Source organism: Bos indicus, chromosome 18 (assembly GCF_029378745.1).
Source record: "Bos indicus isolate NIAB-ARS_2022 breed Sahiwal x Tharparkar chromosome 18, NIAB-ARS_B.indTharparkar_mat_pri_1.0, whole genome shotgun sequence".
Lineage (NCBI taxonomy): Eukaryota > Metazoa > Chordata > Mammalia > Artiodactyla > Bovidae > Bos > Bos indicus.
Genome location: NC_091777.1, coordinates 15,005,742 through 15,024,875, shown reverse-complemented (window position 1 = coordinate 15,024,875; position 19,134 = coordinate 15,005,742). Strand labels below are relative to the sequence as shown.

The 19,134-nt window shown below is 50.7% G+C and overlaps 1 protein-coding gene across 6 annotated transcripts in view; it reads left to right on the top strand.

The window, feature by feature from the left end:
* Positions 1 to 19,134, top strand: part of ANKRD11 (ankyrin repeat domain containing 11) — a 119,584-nt gene that overhangs the window by 40,075 nt on the left and 60,375 nt on the right. For all 6 annotated transcript variants that reach the window (XR_011561446.1, XM_070770461.1, XM_070770464.1 and 3 more), the window contains exon 2: positions 13,257 to 13,338. The gene's annotated coding sequence lies outside the window, so the exon portion shown is untranslated. The remainder of the gene's footprint in view (positions 1 to 13,256; positions 13,339 to 19,134) is intronic.

Genomic DNA, 19,134 nt, shown 5'->3' with positions numbered 1-19,134 from the left:
GGGGGTGGGGGTGGGCGGTAGTCTGGCCATGTGTGGGGTGGTGAAGCGGTGCTCCCGGCTAGAGTTGTGGGGCTGGAACGCTCGAGGCAGAGTGGGTGCTGGGCTGTCTGATGGATGGTGGTGCTCCTCGCCGTCTCCACACAGTCTGATGTCCTTTGATGAGCAACCTCAAGCCAGGGCTTAGCCTTCCAGGGACGAGTCAGCTGTTTGCAGTCACCTCTGGCCTGCTGTGCAGAGATCTGGGCTTCGGGAAGCTTGTGCCTGGGTGCCCTGTGCTGGCCTTGGCTTTGGATCATGCCTGGTGGGTGCCGTGGATGCCTCCAGACCCTTGCTGCCCGGCTGGCCCCCTCGCACCTTGTGGGTGGAGCCCTGCCTGGTCTTTGGTTGGTACTTGTGGTTGGTTTCTGTTTGTTAGAATTGGGAAAAGTGGGCTTGTGTGCTGCTAAGCCCCCGGTGGCCCTTGTGCATTGGCCTCCATCCCTTCCCACGTCTGGGAGAAGAGGCAGTGGACAGAAGTTGTTTGCTTGGCTCCTCTGGTGCTCTTGATCTGTCGGATTTCAGGTGCCGTCCAGGGATGGACGGAGTTCCTGGGACCGAGGTCCAGGCCTCTGTAATGGGTAAAGCGGCTGATGCTGACAGCTGGCCCCCCTGCACCTCTCTCCCAAAAGGAGGCTGTCTGAGAAAGTGTGTTTTCACGCTCAGCTGCTCTTCCCAGCAGAAAGCCTTTAATGCACAGCAGATCTTGGGCGAGCAGCCACTTGCAGTTTTCCATCTGTTCAGTTCCATTTCAGACGGAAGTTATAACTAGAGCGTCTCTGGGCATGAAAACCGTTCTTGCTGATAAAGTCTTGTGCGCACTGCTGTTTGATGTGGAGGCTTGCAGTGCAGTGTGTTGTTTGAAAGTTGCACAGCCCTGTTTATCTGTGTTGAGTCCTGTTACTGTTTTACGCAGGAGCATAGAACTCATGTAAATACTTTCCTTGGTAAAACATCTCAGCCAGTTATTGTTGATTTCAGATTGAAACTTTCCATCAGCTTTTGCCCCAGCACTGGTACGTGTGAATGCTCCCTGAAGCTGTGTGCCTGACTGAGACTCATCGCCTGTGCAGCCTGGCCGTGCTGTGTCCTGTCTCACAGGTGCACGTTAGCACAGGCTCGGCTCCTGCCGCCCTCCAGGGACAGACCTCTTTGTTCTCAAGTATGTCCTTCTGAGCCTGGCTTGGTCATAGGTCATTGTTTTGTGCCCCTGCTTAATTCGTACCGTTCGTGTATCTCTTTACATGTATAAAAGGGTGTTCCTTACTTGTCCCTACAGTGTCCTTAATTCATTTCTGTTGCTTGTAAAACCTGTTGAAAGGGATTAACAGGTCTGGTTGGCCCTGGGTGGGGAGGGTGTCGCTCCCACAGTGTCCACGTGTCGTGGGCAGGTGACGTGTGTGACTGGCACCCTCACAGGTGTGCAGGGCATCTGCCTGGGGAGTGTGCCTCCTCTGCGTATCACCCCCCCAGTTGGAGGGCTCCTGATGCCGCGAGTGCAGGTGCCTGTTTGTTTTTGCTGAGAACAGGCCTAGCATCAAAGACTTCACATTTGACAGGTTTCTTGGCTAGAATAAAAATTCCTATTTATCTTTCTAGTGAAAGAGGGAGAGACCGGCTCTTGTGGTGAAGTGCTGCTAAGAGTGGCTGTGAGCCAGCTGCGGGAGTGAGGGTGACAGCCTGGAGGCTGGCCGGGGCCGAGGGGCCGGGATGGGGTCGGAGGCAGCCGGGAGCCCAGGCCTTCCTGCTGCTGGGGGAGTGGGGTCTCCTGTGAGGGTCTGGGGAAGAGGCTGAACCAACCCGAGTCTGCCTTCTTAAGGATGCAGGCTTCTCCACAAGGTGTTTACGGACATCTTTTGGAAACCAGTGTTAGGGTGTGTAAAACTACTCCTGAATGACATACTCCAGCTCAGTAAAATGGATTTGTTTTGGCCCAGAACCTAGAAGTATTGAGAGGGAGAGATGAAGACAAGCTTGCAGGATCTTGTCCCCCAACCAGGGATTGAACCCAGGCCTTGACAGTGAAAGCGCTGAGTCCTAACCACTGGACCACCAGGGAATTCCCTAGAATTGTCTTTGTTCAGCATCTGTTTTGAACACAACTCTAGGGAAAGGAAAAGGAACAGTCTTTGTCCCTTGTTAACAGGTGGCTTTCTGAGAAGTTTCCAAAGTTTGTTTGCACAAGATTCATCATGTCCGAAAACGTAGTCTTAATTATATTTTGAAGAGTAAGGATGTGGACTGTTGAGATTAAGCCCCAGTAAGAAGGAAGGAGGCCAGGCCTGTCGCCTCTCCCAGGGACTTGCGTCCGCCTGGCTGCCCTCTCCCTGCTCTGTCCTTTATGGTTTCTGCACCCCTTGTCTTGTCCGCGTGGGCTTGGTGTCCACGAGGGATGTTCAGGCCTACCTAAACCCTTCACAGATCATTGAATTAATGCTTATTACTTTACTAAAAAAATATTATATTTCTAGGATTTTAGTCACAGTTCACCTTGATTTTAGACTTTTAATTAGGAGCTGTTTAAACTGGAATAAATTGTTTTGAAATCTCCCAACAAATGCAATGCCAGGTTGAACTCTCTGGTGAATTCAAAAAGTGCTAAAGTCACCGAGGGAGGGCATGGGAAGGTAGGTTTCCAGGAGTGGCAGTCATTGGCCAGCACCATGAGGTCACTATGGCAACACTGGGTTACGTGGACTGCCGCGTGCAGCTTCTGTTTAATTATGCAGGATAGGTTTAATTTTTTTAGAATCAGGTTTGCACATCTTTGAAATCATTCTTTTGAAGATTGATTTTTTTTCTATGACTTTGCATTTGTTATTGGGTAGCATAATATATTCTGACACTGGATTTGCGAAATTAAAAGTAAAATATGTAATAGACTGTTGTGTAAATTTTTTCAGTCTTTTCAGAATGAAAATTCACTTAAATATTTTAAGACTTGTCTCCCAGAGTTTGAGCACATGCGCAGTGCTGTGGGGAGACTGGAGGAGGCACCAGCAGGACTTGCAGCCCCCAGAGTGGGTGTCCCTCTTTCTGGCCCGCAGCCCTCTCCAGGGCTCCAGCCCTTTGGCTGTTGGGTCATACTTTTCTGGACCCTTGGTTGGGCTCTGGTTCCCATGCGCCCCTCCGCGGGGACCATAGACATTTTATCCCGATGTGTGTGTTAGCTGTCCATTGTTCAACTGCAGCACCCTGGGCTCTTTGGAGGACGCCTGTGGTGTGAATTGTTCCATTGTCCCCTTGAAGACCGGAGAGGAGAAAGAGGCAGGGAGAGTGAGGTAGTAGAAAGAGTGCAGAGCTGGAAGCGAGGGCACTGTATGTTTCAGAACTGCAGTGAATCCCTCTGCAGCTCTTCTTCTGAGAGCAGAGTCACAGATCACAGAGTTGAAAAGTTGGGCTTGACTCAGCTCCCAAACCAAGGACAAGCAGAGGGTGTGGGCCTTGGTGCTGCAGAGCACTCGGCCTCGGGCAGGCCGTGGGTCCAGACCCGACTGACCTCTGCTGCGGTGACTGCTCAGCCTGCCCAGGGTCTGTGTGTGAACACGTGGAGTGGACGCTGTGCTGGGCTGGGTTTGCCTGTGGAGCTGCGTATGGCTCATGAGGCTGTTGCGATGGGACCAGTGTTGTGGACAGCATGGCCATTTTCACAGGCCTCAGTCCTGAGGTCTGTCCTGTGTGTTTCAACTTCATCTTGAATATTGCTTTGCATTTTAGATCAATTTTCTTACACACACCATCCCCCACAAAATTTTTACTAGTAGCAATTTAACAATCATGTTAACGTGAACTCAGGCCAGCAGCAGCCCAGACACTGCGCAGCTTGTGGGATCTTAGTTCCCTGAGCAGGGGCTGAGCGCGGGCCCCTGGCAGTGGACGCCCAGTCCTAAGCACTGGACTGCAGGGAGTCCCGTCACCCACACCCTTCATCACTGTTTTACATGGAGCCCGTTGTCACTTGTTTTTCCTTTTGATGCCGTTTTTAGCACTAAAAGGGCATATGTATTTGATTCCATTTTCTTAGAAGTAAAACCATTAACTTTGTGTTATACATTCAGAGATCACATATTGGGTTGGCCAAAAAATTCCTTCAGTTTTAAAGTAAAAATAAGATACATTTTTCATTTTCACCAAGAACTTTATAGAACAGTGTATTCACTGTTTTGTTCCACTGCCTTCTGCCATTTTTCAGGTAATTTCATAAAAATCTGCCTTCCCAAAGCTTTTTATCTTTTTGAGCAAAGAACTGTTTCTGGTGCCTTTTGCAGTCTTCCAGGGAATTGAAATTTTTTCCATTAAGATAATTTTTAAAGATTCAAGTAAATGAAAATCTGAAGGTGCAATGTCTGCTGACTATGGCAGATGTATCAGAACTTCCCAGCCAAGCTGTAATAGTTACTGCCTGGTCATCAAAGAAACATGCATTCTTGTGTATCCTGATGGAAGATTATGTGTTTTCTGTTGGCTATTTCTGGCTGCTTTTCGTGGAGTGCTGCTTTCAGTTGGTGTGATTGGGAGCATTACTGAATTAATCATTTGGTTTTCTAGAAGGAGCTCATAGTAGAGGACTCTCTTCTAATCCCGCTGTATGCACACCACCACCGGCCTTTGGTGAGGTTAGTGGTGGCTCATTTTGCTTGCCCCAAGATCTCTTCTGTTCCATATTATTGTGCAGTATCCACTTTTCATCGTCTGTCACAATTTGTTTTAAAATTGGAACATTTTTGTTTACATTTAAGAAGAGAATTGCATGCGGGAATACGGTCAATAAGTTTTTTTTTTTGCTTAACTTTATGTGGAACCTTAACATCAAAGTGATGAACATAATCTAGATGGTGCAAATGATTTTCACTGCTTGATTTGGATATTTTAAGTGTGTCGGCTCTCCCTCGTAATGTAACGTTGATTGTTCCCAGTTAATGTCTTGATTTGATCGCTGCCAGCTTCAACTAGTCTACCTGACTCTGGAGAATCGTCCAGGGAGAAACCTCTAGCATGAAACTTTGCAAACCACTTGTGACACGACGTTTGGTCAGTCACAGCCCCGTGTCCATACACAGCACAAATCTTTTCTTTGCATTTCAGTTGTGACTTTACCTTTCTTGAAATAGTAAAGCATAATATACTGAAAATGTTGCTTTTTCCCCATATTCAGTATTAAAACGCACACACACAAATTCACCATTTTTGAGTTTTTAGAAAACGTGTGCTGATGTGACAGCCGTCACAATATAATCTAACAAAATTGTTTTGAATCAAGTTAAAGACATCTAAGCACTACTGGAGAGAGCCATCTTATGGAAAAAACAGAGTGAACTTTTTGGCTAACCCAATATAGTTGTGCTCATGATTCATACATAGAGCTGCTTTTACCTAAGTATCGTCCATCTTTCAGAAATCTTTTGTTTTTACCGAAGACAGTGGAACTTATTAACCTTCAGTGCTAAGTAGGAACGGTAAGAGTTTTGTTGTTGTTGTGTACATATGTGCATTTTGAACAACAGCTGCCATGCATGAAGGTGATGCTCTGTCATAATAGTCACCTGTGAGATGATCAGAAGGATGTAGTTACATTTGATGCTTGAGATAAAGTCCTTTTATTTTGAAGGATCTGTGCGAGATCCTCTAGGACAGTGTCTTCCAAAATGTGAATCATGACCCGTCATTCTTAGTTAAGAAAATCTCCCCGCCCCAAGGACATAGACACAGCTTTCTGTACCGTCTGAAAATGTTGTTGTATTTCTGCTGTTTATGTTTGAGCCTGTACTCTGTCCCAGACTGATGTCTGTGCACGAGCTGATTGCTCACAGCTTCACCCATGGGCGGCCTGCCCTCTGCTTGCTGACCTGGAGTGCCTGCTGTCATGAATGGGGTCTCCCTGTGTGCCCACGGTGCTGGAGCTTGTGTGCGTCCCATTGGTTGCCTCGTCTGTCCTGGGGACACGGTCCCGTTTTTCATCATAGGTTCTAACTGTGCTGATGTCTTGAAATGCAACTGGCTTGTATGTGTTCATCTGTATTTTGTATCCAGGAATTTCTTTTTCTACAGATGAGAAAACTTAAGACTGATACAGGCTGTTAGAATGTACCCAGGGGCACTGCCAATACAGTGGCATGGTCAGAATTTTAACAACGGCCATTAGACGCCACTGACTCTGACCTGAGCTTGCATGCATGGCCCCACGTTGATCTTCAGGACATTAACCTGGCTGCTTGTGAAGGTGGTGAGCTGGCACTCACAGATGCATCAGGGGCAGGAGAGCTGTGCCCAGGTGCATGGTCTGTGATGGCAGTCAGTGGAGTGTGCAGCCCTCTCGGGAGGAGGCCCTAGGGGCAGGGCCTCACTGTGGCCTGCCTGCTGCTGGGAGGAGTGCAGGCGCCGAGGCAGACAGTGCTCCGTTTTTGGTGTATATTGAAGACTTTGTGTGACTTCTGTCTTGTATTCTCAGTCATAAAATACATAAGTGTCTTTTTTAAAGTTTGTTTATTCATTTACTGGCTGTGCTGGGTCTTGGTTGCTGGGTGGGCTTTTCTCTGGTTGCAGTGAGCGGGGCTGCTCTCTAGTTGTGGTGCGAGGGCTTCTTACTGTGGTGACTTCTCTTCTTGTGGAGCACGCGCTCTGGGCCACGCAGGCTTCAGTAGCTGCGGCTCCCGGGCTCTAGAGTACAGGCTCAGTATTTGTGGTGCCCGGGCTTAGTTGCTCCACAGCATGTGGGGTCTTCCCAGGCCAGAGATTGAACCCATGTCTCCTGCATTGGCAGGCGAATTGATCACCACTGAGCCATCAGGGAAGCCCTATAAGTGTCATTTTTGACTCATGGAATGAGAGCCATGTTCCGTCCCCTCGCAGCTTATACATTGACATTACTTCACTTAGAGATCTGTCCTGTGTTTTCATTGTGGGTCTCTTCTCAGGAATCTAACTTAGTGCTAATGTCATTTTTCTGAAAATGGTAGCATACATGTCAGGTTAAGTTTGGGTGAGTATGATTTTTCTTCACAATTCTCCTTGTCAGCTTTTAGGAGATTGGGGACAGTCTGTGCTGAGTCATGAGGCCCCCTCCCATCTTTTTAACGATACCATTGATAAATGTATATTAAATTCAGAATTTCACTAACTTGGGGTAAGCGAGTCAGTCCATCTAAGAGCTGCTGCTGCTGCTGCTGCTAAGTTGCTTCAGTCATGTCCGACTCTGTGCGACCCCATAGATGGCAGCCCACCAGGCTCCCCTGTCCCTGGGATTCTCCAGGCAATAATACTGGAGTGGGTTGCCATTTCCTTCTCCAATGAATGAAAGTGAAAAGTCAAAGTGAAGTCGCTCAGTTGTGTCTGACTCTTAGTGACCTCATGGACTGCAGCCCACCAGGCTCCTCCATCCATGGGATTTTCCAGGCAAGAGTACTGGAGTGGGGTGCCATTCCCTTCTCCAGGGGATCTTTCTGACCCAGGGATTGAACCAGGGTTTCCTGCATTTCAGGCAGACTCTTTACCATCTGAGCCACCAGGGAAGCCCCTGATCCTTACTTCAAGATGTCTCAGCTGATAATTGGTTAGTTTACTCTCGTAATTATAATTACTGAAAAATATGTAGTTAGGGCTTCCCTGGTGGCTCAGTGGTAAAGAATTTGTCTGTCAATGCAGGAGACACGGGTTTGATCCCTGGTCTGGGAAGATTCCACATGCTGCGGAGCAACTGCGCCCACAGTGCCACAACGAGTGAGCTGTGCTCCAGAGCCTGGGAGCCGCAGCTACTGAGCCTGTGTGCCTGAGGAGCTGTGCCCCATGGTGAGTGGAGCCTCAACCGCATGAGGAGCCTGCGCTCACTGAGACTAGAGAAAGCCGCGAAGACTCAGCATAGCCAGAAACAAATACATAAAATTATTTAAAAAATAAAAAACAGTAAAGTCTACAGTCAGGATGTTTTGTTTGCACGTGTCCTACAGTGTGCTGTTGATGTATTTAAGTCTGAAGGAAGTAGACAGTGGCTCCAGGAGGCAAGGGCTGCCCTGATGCTCTCATGCGTTTTGGTCTGAGTTGCGATATTCTCGCTGAATGATCATTCTGCTTTGTTCTCTTCTCACACCCAGGGTTTGAGATTTCCTAGTAATACTTGCTGTAAGGAAACAATGTGTCTTTTCTACTGGAGTTTCTCTTCCTGCTGAGGGTCATCTGCCAGGAAAGAAATTTGGATATTAATGTTTTAATAGAAGAATTTACTCACTTTTCGGAATGGAGATTCTTTGCTTGAGGGGTCTCCTGGAAGACTGGGCGGAGGGGACGCAGGTAGACCGGTGGGCGTCTCCTTGCTTGGCGGCAGAGCCTGTCGGCTGACGTGCTTGTCACTCTAACAGTCTAGCACTGTCATTGCAGGAGTGTCTTCTGGAAATTTGAGGTGGTTTAGAAATGAAGTGCAGCACCAGCACACTAGGTTAAACACAGACATTTAAAAGAGGAAGATCTCTCCTTCCTTGACTTGACAAGTTGAAAGCACGTTTGTGCAGGCAGGGCGACTGCGACCGAGGGCTGGTGGGTGGGCGTCGGGCTCCCAGCAGGCCGGTCACCACACTTTTGCGCACACCTGCCGGTTGGGCCGCACCCCACCCTGTAGCCCTTTGCACAAGGCGTTTCAGGGTGCTGTTGCTGTGATTGTGTGTTTGTGTAGTCTTCAGGGTGGGGACCCCTCTCACACCCAGGATCACAGCACAGATCACTCACGACACATTAGATCACTGGTAGCCCAAAGACGATCTTGACCTGAGCCCTGACTTCCTATGAGTGGCACGGCCTAGCTGGTCCACACTCTTTGCTTTATTAGGAAGGCTTGGGTCCTGCCCCTCGGAGCAGATTTTGGACCCAGGAGGCGTGTGTCTTGGCAGGTATTGTGTCAGGCTGTTGGGTAGGCTTTCATTTGGTGGCCAGGCAGCTGGGCTGGAGCACGGTCAGTGGACCGGTAGCTGGCGTCCTTATGTCCTTGTGTTGACAGATGGACTTCGGGTCCCCTCTGAGCGTGAAGCTAGTCCTGCTCCGGTGACTTCCGTGGAACCCTCTCATTTCTGTGGTCTTCCATCTCAAACCAACCCTCTCCAATGTATTTAGAGGGTGAGGGTGGTAAGGATTCTCAAGGTTTTGTGTTTAGGGGTTTGGGTAGGCAAATGGGACTAGAGCAGTGATAATGTATTAGATTTGGTTGGAAAATATTAAAACAGTTTTGCAATACTCACCCCGAGACACAGAATCTGAAGCATCTTCCGGGGTGGGAATGTTCCGGGAACAGATCACTCAAGATTGAAGTCTTTGAAATGCAAGGGCATGTCTTCTGAGCAACCTGTTGTTTCTTCTGAGCCACTTGTTTCCACCTGGAGCGTGGAAAGTCCTGGGTGGCGGTGGAGTCTGAAATTCCTGGTGGGAGCTGGAGACTTGGAGGCCAGTGTCTGCGTCGTTGGCCCGGTTTCTGTGGTTAAAGAAGAGCACGTGTGTATGTCACGCAGCTTTCCTCACCCAGTCTCTGCAGGCTGAGGGAGTGCTTCCAGTCTGAGCACTTAAGCTGGCTTGAATGGGGCTGGTTGAACACACCTTGTTTTGCATTCGATACTCTGGCTTGGAAGCTCCGTGGTGGGAGCGAGGTGGAGGAGGAGCACAGTGTGCAGGTGGGTGCGGCGAGGGCTGTCGCAGCTCTTGAAACTGGTGAGTCCAGAAAGGAGACCGTGGATACTTCGTTTCTGGACATGCACTGACTTGGAGGTAAGGCAGCCCCCGGCGCTCTGGGAGACGGCATGCTGGGCCTGTGACCTTGAGAGCTGTCAGGAGCCCACCGGGCACCATCGCTTGGCTGGGCTAGAGGGACGCAGTGGCCGGGGAGGGCATCTTACTTACTGTGTTTTTACCTCTGGTTAATTTTGCCCACTAATCGCATGTATTTGGGGTGAATTTTTACTTGGGTCAAAGGGTGATTGGGAGCTGGGTGGATTGTAAGGGCACGGATGCTCGGAGGTCTGGAGCCGGGCACTTGACTGTGATCTGGGAAGTGGCCTCCTCTCCGCACCCGCTCTCCCAGGGATCAGTTGTGTGCTCTTGCTCCGAGGCCAACGCTGGGCCTGCTAGTGCCCAGGGCGCGGTGTGCAGCCCCGGAGTTGAGCACAACCGTTGTCTTCCAGCATAATGGCCACCTGACGGAGAACCAGAGAGTGGGCCTGGAGAACAGCCCCTGGACACGGGAGCGGAGGGGAGGCATCTCCTGTGAGGGAAATGGGGTGTCTTCCAGAAACTGGAAGCAGTCTGGAGTTGCTGGGGTGCCTGTGTCCCCGGGGCGCACACCTTTAGTGGGGTGCCTGCAGTGGGAACCCGCCCTCCCAGCAGGAAAGTGGGAGCTCCTTTGCTCTGTGTGTGTGTGTGCGTGTACGTGTGTGCACATACGCATGTGCGTCATCAGGGTGGCGTCTCAAGTTTGGACTCGAATCCACCCCTCGTGAGCCCAGTGACTCCTGTGGGCAGAGTGGGGTATGTAGGGATAAACGAGACACGGCGCGTTCCCTTCCCAGCAGCGTGGTGGGGGTTGTGATGACACGGGTGGGGAAGCACTGGGGCTGCTGAGTCAGGAGTCTGGCCGGCTGGTGGGGGCTGAGGCAGCAGAGGTTTGGAGCTGGATGACTCCAGGCTTCTGTCTAGGGTTTGGTCATGAGCTGGGCACAGCAGGTTTGGACTTGGAGGATCTTCTAGACAGGAGTGCCCTGAACCAGGGCAGGAAATACAGTCGTAATTACCTTGGGGCTCGTCTGTGTGCGTGTGTGATGTGGCGTGTCTCTGGTGTGGTGAGCTTTGTGAGTTCAGTGAGGAGCTCTGAGCTGGAGATTGGGAATGGGGTCTAACAGAGGGCTGCTCTGATTGCCCCTGGTGGGCCCACAGGAGCAGGAGCGCTGACAGCAGAGAGGCTGCTGCGGGCTGTGATTCTGGACACAAGTGTCACGGCCGCAGCCCTGGCTTCTGAGACGGGGTGTCTGTAGGGCCAGGCGCCAGTGCCCCCGGCCACGGCAGGGGACAGTGTCCTCTCTGTGGAGAGTGGGGTGCTGACTAGGAATTCTGAGTTTGCTGGGAGCTAAACACTGGTAGTCTGTTTCCTGACTTAGACCCCCAGGAAAGCTGTCTCCTGTCTTGGTGGTCAGGGTCTCCAGTGTGTCTGTGATGTCTGAGTGACCGTGTTCTGTGTGGCTTGTTGTGTGGAAGGGGTGTGGGCGCTTAGCACCCTAGGCCCAGGAAGTGCCCAGGGTGGTGGAGGGTGGTGTGTCCCAAGTGACAGCGTGCTGGTTTCAGAGACTGAGCAGTAGTTGTTACTTGCTGTATTCTAGGTGTCGACTTCATCATAAACACTGTGTTATCCTGTTACTGTCTTAATAGGAAAATCAAGACACTTAGGGAGCAGCTTGTGCTTTTCAAGAAAACCAAGGTGTGGTTGGAAGCTGCTTTTCTAGTCCTTGTGCTTAACGTCAGCTTCAGAAATCCTGTGCCAGCAACAGGACAAAAAAGTCCTGACCCAGCTGTGTACACACACGTGTAGCTCATGTGCAGACCCTGGGAGTCCACTGTCCACGAGCGCTTGTCCTGCCAGCCGTGCCCGGTTCCTGTCTGCGCGTCCCATCCTGACATGGCACCACTGGTGTGTGTGAAGATGGGAGGGTTCTTGATGGGATTGTGGAAACCGGGTTTGTATGCTCCTGAGACCGCACAGCTCTCTCGGAAGGGCAGTGTTGCTGTGACCCTGCCGTGTCACCTCCTCTTCCCGCTGGCAGTGTCGCTTGTTCATACGGCCAGGCCACAGTGTCCACTGATTTGATTTCTGGCGTAGGTCTTTGGAGAGGCTTCTCAATAAAATCTGTGTTTTGTTTTTTTTTTTAATAGTGATTTTGGAGGATCATATATGGTACCATTTGCTCTTCTTTTGATACTAGATTTTGACTTTCAAATAGTTGAAGTTGCTGGTTTTGATGTAAAAATATTTGATGAATGAAAAGATGTTTTTAGTTGTCTGTGTACCTTTAAACTCCTAGTTTTGAATGAATACATTATAAATCAAATGTATTATTTCATGTACCTAAATTTTTTATTATTATTTTATTTTTGGCTTTGCTGGGTCTTTGTTGCAATGTGGGGGCTTCCTCTGGTTGTGGTGGGGAGGGGCTGCTCTTTGTTGCAGCACACAGGCTTCTCGTTTCGGTGGCTTCTCATCGCGGAGCACCTGTCCTCGAGTGGGCAGGCTTCAGCAGTGGGGGCACATGGGCTTGCTTGTCCCGCAGCATGTGAAATCATCCGAGACCAGGGCTCAAACCCGTGCACTTTGCATTGGCAGGTAGATAGCCATTGAACTGCCGGGAAGTCGCAAGTTTCATGTGTTTTTGAAAGACCCAGATACATTCAGTATATCCCTCCAAGACATTTTTTCATTCATTGATAAGATTTTTGAGATTTGCTTCTGATGTGTAGCTGCAGCTTACTTGTGAGTAAGGGGGCTGTTTGCCTGTGGCTGGCCTGCCCACGAGGCCCCTCTGTGTGATATTTCTTAGTGACATTGATGACACGTGCTGGTCCTTGTGGGGTCGCCCAGGCCCTCTGGCTTCTCCTGAGCTGGACCTAGAGGCACGTTTCTGACCTTGGATCCTGGGAGCTCATTTGGTCTGAATCATTGTCCTTTGCCTTTGCGGGCAGGTCCCTGGGTAGGTGAAGGGAGGAAGTGGGGAGGGGACAGTGTCGTGGGACTGGCCTGTCTGAGGGGCAGGCGTGGCTGGCGTGCGGGGTGAGTTCCAATTTTACTCTTGAGTGTGACAGTGAGTCTGTAGAAGCTACAAAATCCGTAACTCTGGCAGAGGCTTACTGTCAAACTCCTGAAAGGAGAACGTCTGCAGATGGCCCTTCCAGGGCCCCAGGCCTCAGGCGCCTGCTCTGGGGAGAATGACTGGCCCGTTCCGGTGTTCTCTCCTTAACTGGCCTTTCTGAGCAGTGCTGTCCAGGAGCGGAGTCCAGACAGAGGTGTCTGCTTAGGGTGCCCTCCCTGAGTCCCGGGTGTGAGCGCCTCTCCTGTACAGCCAGACACCCTAAAACCTCGGGGTTGTTGGAGTGACCCAAAGTGAAGGAAGGGCCATGGTGTAGTCCACACAGAGAGAGGCGACATTACGAAAAGAACTGAGGGGAAATTAGTATTTATAGGCGCTCACTGGATCCTCTTGTTTCAGAATCTCCTCACCGCTGCTCTGGGACACGCCTCTGTTGGATTTAATTTACAGTCATCAGCCACGGCTTTCAGCGATGGACTCGGTAAGAATTTTATTGCACCTGCTCTCTCTCAACAGTTTGTATTGTTTTCATTGGTTTGTAAAAAGAAGTATTAAAGTCATTCTTACCTCTCCTTGCTGGTTTTCTTGGGCTTGATAGAGTTTTGTCTCAGTGTCTGGGTTTTGTCTTGGATTTCAGGGAAACAAGGGGCTGCAGGGTGGTGGTGAGCCCTGTGGGTCAGTAGGTAGCTTCCCTGGTGTCCCAGGGAGAGGCGCCTGTGGACACATGAAGACGCTGGGCAGCCTGGTCTGTGCCGAAAGTTGACTTCTTACCAACGTTCTGTCTTAGTGGCTCTCTCCCCAGGTGACCTGGGCCCGCGGCCCCGCTTGCTCCCTGTCTGGTGCTCTGGGCCTGTGGCGCTCGCACCACCTGAGCGTTGTCATCCCTCCGCCGGGGAAGCGGGGTGGCCCATGCTGCTCTGTGTGCGGGCCGGCCAGTAGGCACACGTGAATTTCCTTAGGTTTGAGGCCCGCGTGTGTGGTTGGTGGGTGTGGGGTGGGCTCTTGGCTGGGTTGCCTTGAGCTTGCCTTCTCCTGGGAGTCCTGGTGCAGCCTCAGCCTGGCTGGACACTCTGCTCTAGGATGGAGTCCTCCTCCCTTAGGGGACACGTCCCAGGGGCAGTTCCTCGTGTCTTCTGATCTGTGGATTGATAACAGTTGGAAAGAAAACTTGGCTCCTTTCAGTGTTTCATACCTTGACCTGGTATTAAGGTTTTAAAGCCAACAGCCCCAGAGTGTATTCTGTGTGTTTTGTGCTGTTTCCAGCAGACAGGGAAGAAGCCTTTCCTGCTGCTCAACCCCACAGACTCAACCCTGCCTCAACTGTCCTCTGTGCGGCCACTTTGAGATGCACCTGGCCGGCCTCTCTGATGATAGAAGTGTTTCCTTGGAAATGGAGTTGAGTGCGATGGAGAACTCTGAGTTTGCAGGGTGGTCTGGAGTGGGAGAGCAGCCGGCCCGGCCACTGGTGGGTGGTGTGGGGTCGGGGTGTGGTGGGCTCTGTTGCCCCCGGGAGGCCCCCAGGGCGGTCTTCCAGGATGAACCCATGCATTCCAGGGCAGCCACTGAGAGCCTCTGCCCTGGGGCAGGAGGCAGAGGGGAGCCAGGCCCACCCACACCTGCAGGCTTGAGCCTGGCCTTTGTTTGGAGACTGGAAGGCTGGCCTTAATTTATGACAAGAAAAAACAAGATGCTGCCTAAATGAGGTAATTAGTAAGCATTTGGTGATTCTTGATGAAAAGAAAACAATTTACCAGCCAGGCTGCTGACAGGTTCCGGGGCTGGCCTGATGGCTGTAGTGGATTTCGAGCAGTGGGCGTGTTCCTGTTTGGAATGCTGTCTGAGATGGAAGGGTTGTCATTTTGACAGTACATCACACAGGTAATCCAGGGTATCTAATGCTGTTGATCACTTTTGTGAACCATAAATATTCAGTCAATACTGATTACACTGATTATAATTGTCTTCAGAAATCCACTGTTTGGATGTGATAGAGATAAGGGTGTGACTGCGGGTGTGAACACTGGTGGAAGGGTCTACATTCCGTGACCTTTCCTAGCATCTGAAGGCACAAGTTTAAAAACACTAATTTTGCAGGCTTTGTAATGCTTTTTCATTGTTATTCATATCATCCATTGTTCTTAATTTTCATTCTGACCACATAAGGTGGAATGTGAACCACTGAGGTCCCATCTGAGGTCACCGTTTCCAACAGAGGTGGCTACGTGTTTCCATCTGTGCCCGTGTCCCTCCCCGGCATCCTTTAGGGCCCAGTTTGGATAGACTCTGGGCTGGTCTGTAGTGACTGTGGCTCCGGGGTCCATGACGGGGCGGGCTGATTGGATTTGCATGGTTTTTTTTTGGATCACACGGTTTGAAGGTCATACTGTGTTACAGTTATTGACCCTGCCGCCACCTGAGCAGCATCCGGCCACTGGTGGCTGTGGCCCTTCACATCACAGCACACGCGGTGTGCCTTGGCTGCAGGGCGGTGGCGGGTGGATTTGCAGTTGGTGAGAAGCTCATAGATCATAGTGTGCTAATAATACATTTGCCTGTTTAACAGATATTTGTCAGGATTTAAAAATAGATAACAAAGCACACTTTTTGCTTCTTTCTCAAAGAAATATGCATAGCTAATTATACAAGTAAAACTTATGTATTCTAGATTTTTGAGTATAATAACTTTTTATTATAATTTTAGAGTTCTGGCTGCTCTAGGCTCTCTTAAAATACATACAGAGTACGGAATATTAGACGCCATTTAAATTAGGCTTCATTAAATGCTCGCTTTTGTTCCTATAGACATTGGCCACTGTGTTTACACGCTTTCCCAGAAAAGTCCTCACTCTTGCCCGCCACAGGTCTTGGTGGTCAGTAAACACTGGGTCTCTTACGCCAAGACATTTGAGGTGCTGGGAAAACTCGTGTGGCCAAGGAGAGGGTTTGGGAAGCAGGCAGGTGAGAGAAACAGGGCGTCTGGGCCCAGCTTGCACCCTAGTTCGTCCGGGTGTTTCTGGCTGCAGCAGCCTCAGGGCTCTGGTTCCACACAGTTGTGCTGGGCAGGAAGGAGCTGGAAGGGCTTGTGGGCTGTTAGTAGCAGCTCATCTGTTGCTTATAATATTGCAGTCATTTTCCTTCCGTTGTTAGCAACAGGGATTCTCACGGAACCAGTGTTCTTCGTATTTATTTATATCTATTTGACTCTACTGTGTCGCTTGTGGAATCTGAGTTCCCCGACCAGGGCTTGAACCCGGGCTTCGGCAGTGAAAGTGTGGAGTCCTGACCACCAGGGACCACCAGGGAACTCCCTATTTTATTTTTTGAGCCATCAGATTTTAAAAGCTGGCTAAAGGGATTTCCTCCAAGTGTTATGTTGGAGGGTGAAGAGATGGCCTGCATCTGCTTCAGAACAGAACTGCACAGCTTCTGTGAAACCCGAGCTGAACTGGCCTGTTGGGCCAGCATGGAGTCCCTCCTCCTTCCTGCCGCCCCTCAGGACCGGGCTCTGTGAGGCTTTCGAGGTTTCTGCAGGCCGGTGTTTGAGGCCATTCCTGAGTCCACTTGGACCTCAATGGGAGGAGGAGGTTGGGTAAGGTGGTGGAGGTGCTGTGCGCTGGTGGATTGTCTGGGGGCTGACCAGATGGAGGTGGGGAGGAGGGTGTGGGCGGAGGTGGGGAGGCGCCTTTGTGGCTGGACGGTGTTTACTCTAGAATAGATGCCTTTTTTAAAAATTAATTTTTGTTGGTGTCTAGTTGATGTATAATGTTGTGTTAGTTTCTGCCATACAGCAAAGTGGCTCAGTTATACATGTTTCCACTCTTCTTTAGATTTTATTTCCATATAGGTCATTACAGAGCGCTGATAGGGTTCCCTAGAGTCATCAGTTCTATACGTAGTAGTGCTTATCTGCCATGGAATTGGTACCTTGATCGTCACTTGTGTTGTTGTTCAGTCGCTCAGTTTTATCTCTTTGTGACCCTTTGGACTGTAGCCCACCAGGCTCCTCTGTCCATGGGATTCTCCAGGCAAGAATACTGGAGTGGGTTGCCATTCCCTTCTCCAGGGGATCTTCCTGACCCAGGGATCGAATCCGTGTCTCCTGCATTGGCAGGAGAATTCTTTACCACTGAGCCACCAGGGAAGCCAGACATTTGTGTTGCCCTTGGGGAATAGGGATTTGGGTATTCTTAGTGTCAAGAAAAGGGATGGTGGTGAGGTTCTCGGTGTGCTGTGTTCTGAGGGTGAGGATGCCGTGTTTGATCCGCAGAGTTATCTGCTGGGGGTGCTGCAGGTGGACTGAGGGCTGACCAGAAGGCGAGGAAGGTAAGCAGAGCAGAGCCAACAGCAGTGCAGAGCCGTGGCCGAGGGTAGCGTGGGCCCCCGGGTTGCCATCAGGAAGGCGGGGCAGGCAGTGCTCGTGTGCTCGCTGTCTCAGCGCCTGCCCGCTCCCTGCGTCTGTGCAGGCAGAGGCCCTGGGGCAAGGCCAGAGTGCTGGGAGGAAGGAGGGGGTGGGAACCAGCTCTTGGGAAGTCACGTGGCACTTAGGCCTTGGACTCTGTGGACCTTTTGTGAATGGGTGGTTTATCACAAGTAAACCCAGGGCCCTTGAGCACCTTGGAGGGTCCTGGCTGTCTGTGTGGGTGGGGTCTCATGGGCCGTGCATCTGCATCTGGTTCCCAGCTGACTGTCCACTTCAGCCTCCTCCAGGAACCTCCTCCTTGTCCATTTTCTCCATCTCCTAGTTAGGGTCAGCCTGGGTTTAAAATTTGTTCTTGTTAATTTTTGGGGCAAGGATTTTTTACTTTTTTAATTCTTCTGTTCTTTTGAAAAGTTTACTGTCTAGCTCACCTCCCCTGCGCCTGGCACCCCTGCGTGTTTTCGTCTTGGCCTCGGGCAGAGCGGCGGACGTAGGGAGGAGCCGCAGGAAGCCTGGGCTGCAGAAGCAGGACAGTGGGTTCCTGCCCTGTGTTTGTGTGTGTGTGTGGGGGGGGGTCTCTAGAGTCTGTGTGAGTTGGGTGCTGGAGCCTGTGGAGTCAGCGCTGCTGTAGCCCAGCCTCACAGCTAGCATGTCGGATGCTGTCTTGGCTTGAGGCCTATGGCATGAATGGGTCAGGGGACGAACAGGTTTTCAGCCTTGCCTGGGGGGCAGGGCACAGCTGGAGAAACCCTGTTGTGGGCATTTTTATGGGAAAAGCTATGATCAGATGTGTAAGCTCCTCTAATCTCCTTTAGCTAATACTTCACTTTTTTTTTTAGAAGAAAAAATATCCCTTTTCTTTGTGCTTGAGTCTGCACACAACATCTCCCTGGCATCCTCCATCTGGTGACAGCTGTTCTTCAGGTCTCTGGGTGGGGTCTCCATCTCCCAAGGCTAATGTGGGAGGGGTTCTACTCTTCCAGGAACCCCAAAGGGCTGTGAGCGGCACCAACTGTCCAGACACCTTCACTTTTGTATTTCTTCCCCATTCCCCACACTTTTCAAAGACGCTGAATAGTAGCATTTTCAAGGTTCCATAACTATCAGCAGCAGACTGAGTGCATCCTGGAGTCCTGGTTACACTGAGGAGAGAGGTCACCATGCAGGCGTCTGCCTTGAGGGGGGGCAGGGAGCGAATGCAGGGGCCCCTCTTTACACTTGTGCCATGGTTGTGCTGCAGTGTGTGTGGTGGGGGTGGGTGTGGGTTTGTGGTGGCTGTGTGGTGTATCTGTGGTGGGGGATACGTGGTGGTGGGGTGCTGTGTGTGTGGGTTTGTGGTGGCTGTGTGATGGGTGCTGTGTGTGTGTATGTATGTGGGTTTGGGCTTGTGATGTGTATAATGTGTATCTGGTGGGGGAAATGTGCAGTGCTGTGTATGTAGGTTTGTGGTGGCTGTGTGGTGTATCTGTGGTGGGGGATACGTGGTAGTGGGGTGCTGTGTATGTGTGTGTGTTTGTAGTGGCTGTGTGGCTTATCTGGTGTGGGGTATAGTGGTGGGGTGCAGTGTGTGGGTGTGTGGCATATCCGTGGTGGGGGATATGTGGTGGGGTGCTGTGTGTGTATGTATGTTTGGGTTTGTGTGTGTGTGTGGGGGGGTATCTGTGGTGGTGGGGTGTTTGTGTGTGTGTGTATGTGTGGGGTGTCTGGTGGTGGGGTGCTGTGTGTGTATGTGTGGGTTTGTGGTGTGTGTTACAGGTGTCTGTGGTGGGGTGGTGTGTGTGTGTGTGTATGTGTGTGGTGTGTGTTACAGGTGTCTCTGGTGGTGGGGTGTTGTGTGTATGTATGTGTGGGTTTCTGGTG